This window comes from Prionailurus viverrinus, chromosome B3 (genome assembly GCF_022837055.1).
Source record: "Prionailurus viverrinus isolate Anna chromosome B3, UM_Priviv_1.0, whole genome shotgun sequence".
Lineage (NCBI taxonomy): Eukaryota > Metazoa > Chordata > Mammalia > Carnivora > Felidae > Prionailurus > Prionailurus viverrinus.
Window position 1 is genome coordinate 42,056,357 of NC_062566.1, and position 6,776 is coordinate 42,063,132.

The window sequence follows — 6,776 nt, forward strand, 5'->3', positions numbered from 1 at the left end:
TCCTAAACACATACATGGTCTAATTCTCACTTGGTTATTGGCCAGATTAACAGGAAGATCGGCTTGCCATGTAGCCTTTGATGTGAAACTGCTTAGATAATGTTTCCTTTGGCCATTTATCTATGTAGCAAGAAGGAACCCGAAACCAGCCCAGCCTGGGCCCCCTTCCTGCTGGAGCATGAGCGCCTCTTCATGGTTTCAGGGTCTTTGAGCCTTGCTTTTTTGGTTTGTTTCTCAAGAGCAGGTCCCTGTCCCTCCTCTCCTTCTCCCCAAATAGATGTTATTATCAAGTGGGCTCAAGTTGCCGAATTTCTTTTATGAAGCGGTTTCCCCAGTCTGCTTCAGAGATGTGCCATAGGCTTCCTATTTTATGTTATGAGCAGGATAAAAAGTACTCTAAGCCCAAGCACTCGTGAGCTGCAAAGAATAGACTCCTCCAGGCGCCATCCCATCTGGAGCCAAACGCAGTGATTCCAGGGCTCTGGGAAGACCTCTTCTAATTCCAAGCAGATACATCCAATTTATGGAAGGATAATGTAGAACATTTCCCAGTTCCTCTTGGTTGGTGACCTAGAGGGAGAACTTTCAGAGATTCCCATGAGAGCCATGCAGCAATGAACAAGCACCCATAGTGCTTCTTAAGTTTGCCAGAGTTTGGCAAACCCAAGGGAAGTTTTGTTGGTTAAACAGCCGAGATCTCAGTCTCCATTTCCCAAGTTAGGTTCATTCATAAACAACACAGAATTCGAGTAAAATTGGATAAATTCCAAATGCCACTTGTGAATACAATTAGCTCATGTTCCCTAGTGGCCCTGAGGGAGGTGTGATGGCCACAAACACTCTCAGAGGCTGCTGCAATGTCCACTCCCAGCTCTTAATTGTTTGTGCCTTGCCAAAGAGAGGTGGGGACAGGAGCTTGTCAGACAAAGGCTGAGGACCACGGGTGTGTGTGTGTGTGTGTGTGTACATGATATGCACCCACGACATGACTACTCTTTTAAGTTCAGATCTGACACACTCTGATTCCAGGAATTGGAGTTAGTAACTGTTAGTAACAGTTATGCTAGTAACATAAAGAGATTCCCAGCGGGCAAAGCAGCAAAATTCTGGAGTGTTCCACCTCTCACTAGCTGTGTGCTTTGGAAAATTTGTTAACTATCCAAGCTCTCAGTTTCCTCACCTGGAAAATGGGGGTAATAAAATTACCTACCTCACACAGTTGTCATGAGAGTGGAATAAGAGATGTGTGTAAAATGCTTACTGAGGTCCACTGTAAGGGCTCAAAAAAATGGCAGCGATGAATAAAGATGAATAAACAAATCCATAGTCAGGAGAGCTCTAGTCCCATAGAGGTCATAAATTTCGCAGTCCCTTAGGTTCAGTCTAGCACATCCATGGCTTTGGGCTCCCATGCCGAAGCCAGGCAGGAGGACACCTGCACTCTGGTGGCCTTAAATAGTGGCATTGGAACCAGGAACTCTGGTGAATGCTGGAAGGATGGCAGGATAGAATCATTGAAAATCACATGTCTGTGACCAGTCAGTTCTATTCTGCATGCCCTGTCACCAAGATCTAGAGATTGTGTCCCACATAAGATGTGGTTCCAGTTCCCATTTGTTTAAAAGAACAGGTAGCAAGTGGGGCCATGTTGGTGAAGGAGGCAATTACTAACTCAGAAGAGGCTTTTGCTGCCTTGTGCTGTTTGCTATGTTGAGGTTATTATTACAACTTTATTGTTGTTGTTATCGCTGCTTCCGATAACATTGGGGTAGGGGTTTTGCCTAGGTGTGCTAGAGGGAGTCACCTGCCTGTTTGAACATTTAAACTGAAGCCCAGGTTCTCAGGAAGGCGATGGTAACACCTCTGGAAGGGCAATAACTGTGGGAAGGCCTCACCTCTCCCCAGAGCTACAAAATGTAACTCTGAAATTCTAGGCCCTTTCAGAGGAGCGGGGGCTGCTTTGGCCCAGATGTTGAAAACAAGAACGCTCTCCCAAGCAGAGGCCTTGGTACAATCAGCTAAGCCTAAAGGACCGCAGAAAACAAAACTGAAAACTGCCCAGAACACTTTCTTCTGTTTGTCTGTTTCATTCCCACAAGAAACTGTTATTCTTCCAAACTAGTTACAAGGCTTGCCCACAAGAAGAATAGATAACCTTAAAAAACTTAAGGAAAATAAAACCACCCTGGAAATTCACTCAATCCCAAGGGCCATGGTGACCCAGGATTCTGATTTGACTTTTTTTTTCTTTTTTTTCATTTCTCGCTCAAAGATAACAAATAAACTAATGCGCAAAGCCACATACATATTGGAAACACTTGTCCTTTATGTTTTTCCACTTACCCTCAGCGATATCAAGGACTTTGCAACAAATTAGCTTGTCAGGAATTCTTTTCAGGAAACTAAACCACAGTTTTAGTCTTGTCTATTCAACACATTGTTCAGAAATGTTTTGGTAACCTTTAAAGCCCTACTCTAGGAGAGAAGTTCCCATACCCTCCAATTAAATTCTTTCCTATTTTGAAGGTCGTTAAGACTTTGGAAGATGTGCTTATACGTGAGTTTGAGTCACATATCCATGTCCTCAGCTGAGGAAGACAGGAAGGTCCCCGCAGCCACCAAACTGTGCAGGGCCAGGGCTCTCCATGGTCAGGAAGGAGAGCCCGGGGGTGTTGGACACAGCTACTCACTAGGGAAGGTTCACTGGTGGGTGGATGCCAAGGTGTGAACAGATCTGAAGGGCTGAGGGCAGAGGATTCATCCAAGGAAAGCCTGTGAAAAAACCTGAAGTATGCAGTTGGTCCTCAATGCCCCAACCTGCCACATATGGTCCTCCCACCCTCATTAAAATCTGGTCACCGGCAACTGTTCTCCAAAGGGGAAGTTGTATTTTCTAGTGCCTATCATTGAAGATACAGATTTAGCCAGAAAGGGAAGATTTAGACAGGGTTATGTAATGGGATTTTAAGAGTTAAAGGGGACCTTTGAGATTATCCAGTCTAATACCTTCATTTGACAGATGTAGAAAATGAGCCAAAGAGAGAAATGACTTCCACACGGTAAATAAACCTTTCAGCCCAGAACTTCAGTCTGATGCTTTTTCTCCTCTACCACCTGGGATGGAATTTTTGGAAACTTGTTATACTGAATCCCCAATCTTACTTTACAGAAGTAAAACATAGCCATTAATTGCAAATGTTTCCAGAAGGGTTCAAGCAGAGTCTTTTAATAGAACACATTAGCCCATTAGTACCCACTAAACACATCATCACTCAGTTTCCCAGATCAGCTTAAAGAAAGCAGGGTTTGAAGGGCGAGGGAGCTGAGATGAGGAAAGTCTTTCTTGCGTAGAGAAGTAGAATGAAGAGGGAAACACGCCGGGGGCCGCAGCAGGGTGAGGGTGAGGGTGTCATGGTGTGGAGATCTGATTTTCTTGCTGTTTCTGCTTCTGAGCAGCAGTATGACTTGGCCCCATCCTGGCCCCACTCAGAGCTTGGTTTTCTATCTGTCAATTACGGGTCGTGGGTGGGGAGAGGCAGGGGTCCTTGAACCTGGCATCAGACTCACTTTGGAGAATTGGTTAAAAACACTGCTCCATTTCCTCTGTGGCTGTTTTGATTCAGTGGGACTGAGGTTTGGCCTGGAAATCTGTATGTGTGGTTTGTCTTGCTTTAAACATGAATCGCTTCAGGTTATTACTGAACAGCTGTTTGCATGTGTTCGGTTTAAAGCTCAAACGTTAATCACACACGAAAAAGAAAGAGCATTTGTGTATGGGAAGATTTCCTTCCAAAGCCTTGTCCTGGTAGTCCCCAGCCCTCTTTCCAGAAGCACACCCCTTATCGGTTTCTTGGTATCTTTCCCGAGATGCCATGGACATTGTTAACATGTGGCCCAAGTGACTGTGGCGCAGCTCGTCTCGAGACAGGCGTTGGGGGGACGGGGGTCTACTCCAGAGCCTCCTTACCCTGCAGGTGAGGGAACTGAGGCTTAGACACAGTAAAACATCACGCCTCACGGAGCAGTAGGGCAATGACAGGCTCTCGTACACGGTGCTCTTACTTCCATGCTTGGCCTTTGCTCGTGTCCTTGTCTTGCTCACGGCCACTGCTGTCAGGGACGGGAGGGCTCTGGTGCGTCTTGGGTGGACAGGAGAGCTGAGTTCTCCCCGAGCATGGAGCCAGGCCAGGAAGGGCTTCTCCTGCACTAGAGGCCCAACTCCCGGCCATGGTTTCAGGGGTGCTGGGAGAAGACTGTGGGGATCCCGGCGCTGCCCCGGAGGGAAACTTGACAAGTAAAACCTGCCTCTCCCCAGCACCCAGGAAGACTCGAGCTCTGCTGTGGGTCCTGCCTCTTTCCCTCCTCTTCCCATCCTTTGTGGCACCCCAAATTTACGCATAGGGATTGTTTTTCCCAAAGCTGACCGATTTCAGGTCTGAAAAACCGTCCCAGAAAAGGAGCTGGAAATTCTAGAGACGAAAGCGTCTTCGTTCCTGATACTTGAGTCAGTAATGGCCTTAAAGATCTCCCAGTAATAGTCCCAGCAACCGTCACTTCCACAGCCTTCTGCCCTTAACTAATAAATAACACAGGGAAGCTTCACCAGGGGTCTGTTTCTGGACAAATTATCTTTTCAACACTTGGATCAGCTTACTTCATGGCTTGGTTGTTTCCTGTTTCTCAGCATCCAATTCAGTTGGCCTGCCTCGTAGCTGGCCGTGAGTCTGGCTTTGTGTGCGAGCATATGCGTGGAATCTTCTGAGGTCCTGAGGTCATGGTTCCTGCTCTGGAGCCCGAGGGGCAGCCCCCTGAGGCTGGAGGGCCCTGACTCGCAAGCCAGGCACCCGGGCTCTGGTCTCGGCCGTGTGCTGGCGCCCAGCCCTCGGCCGGCCGGCCTCCTCATCGGCAACTCTCCACTTCAGTCCCAGCACTACCCGCTATGAGGGGCTTGGCCAACCCTGTTTCGTTGATGGCGTTGAGATTGGAGAAGAAATCACAAGTGGCAGCACACGATCCGGGGACCAGTCTCCTTCCAGGCGAGCAGGTAGAGTGTCTGTCGGGGCCCTCACCTGCCGGCCTCTGCCTAGCCACACATCTCCATTACCGCTGTCCTCCCTCCACTGTCTCCTCCACTAGCCCTGGCTGACCCGACGGCTATTGTTCCTAGCTCCTCTGGCACCTGCTCCCTCTGCCTGAACTCAGCCCCGCTTCCCCGACTTCCCTTTTCCTTCTGTCCTTCCTTGATACTTTCAGCAGGATGACCGCTCCTTGCCTGTGAGCTAGGCGCTGTACTAGGTTCTGGGAACACCTAGAGGGTGGGAGGAGCTGGTCCTCTGAAGCCCAGAGGTGGAAGACAGAGAAATAAATCACTCACACTAATGTCATAGGATAAGTGCTGTACCAGGAAGAAGAAAAACTGCAGTGAGAAGGCAGAGGAGGGAAGTGGTCAATTTTGATAGGTGAGCAGGAGCTAGACTGAGTTTGGGGGGAGGGCGGTAGGGAGAATTTTATAGAGTAGGTGACACTGGAGTTTTTTAAATACCTCCCTGCTTCCACAGAGGATTTTAGAAGGGTGAATAAAGGGCAGGGACCAGAGAGTGAGAACATTCTGATTTTATTATGTAGCCATCTACATATCAGGAATTTTTTTTTTTTTTTACTTGCTACATGGCTCACAGTTAGAGGATTCAGAGGTATGTCCAGAGCCCAGAATCTTACTTAGCCTCATACAGACTCCTTCTAGCACAGTAGCTTCTAGGGAAAAAAAAAAAAAACAAAAACCAAAAAACAGTGCAGATATAAGCAAGAAGAGAAAACCCAGAGTACCCGGGATCAGCCTCAAGAGGAAAACATCTGTCCATCAGGCAAGGGTAGATCCAAAGTGTATATAAGCAAAGTGGAACGTGCCTGTAGAGCCTCGAAGACTGATTTGGAAAAGCAGGGAAAGGTGGCCAGGCATCGACGACAGCCAATAAAAATGATGGCTACCCTACTCTCCTCTGAAATGCTAATGGACCTTGTGAGGAGGAAGGTGGGGCATGTTTTGGGAGAGAGGCTCTTGAAGAGAAACTCAGTACAACAGTCTACTTGTCCTTTGCTCTGTGACCCTGATACACTGGTTTTGATCAAGGCTTCTCAAGGGTGCCAGGCTGGCGAGTGGACTGAAAGCCACAAGCTGCTCTTCTGGAATGCAGGAGGAGCATCGAGTGGAACCGAAGAGGAAGCTCCCTGCAGGTGGATCTCCACCCACAGATCTCAGCCCAGGATCCAGGGTGGAAACACGTTCCCAGGGACACAGAAGAACGCAAGTCCCTCCACGGCGGCAACACCAGGCAGGTAGAATTCTGCCTGCTGTGGTCAGAACCTTTTATTTCATCGAGAGCCCCCGCAAGCCAGGCACTGCAGCAATAGCACCATATGAGTAAGACTTGGCTTCAACCCGCAAAGCTTTTGTGGTTGCATTTATACTTCCGGGGCCTGCTTGCATATTGCCACACCAAATGACCTTAACGGAAAATAGGGGAACTTACTAGTCGAATTTAAAAGTTTAAATTCGTTGTGTTCTAAGAATGACCTGATATGTAAAAAATGATCCTTGGGGCACCTGGGTGGCTCAGTCGGTTAAGCGGCGGACTTCGGCTCAGGTCATGATCTCGCGGTCCGTGAGTTCGAGCCCCGCGTCGGGCTCTGTGCTGACAGCTCAGAGCCTGGAGCCTGTTTCAGATTCTGTGTCTCCCTCTCTCTGACCCTCCCCCATTCATGCTCTGTCTCTATCT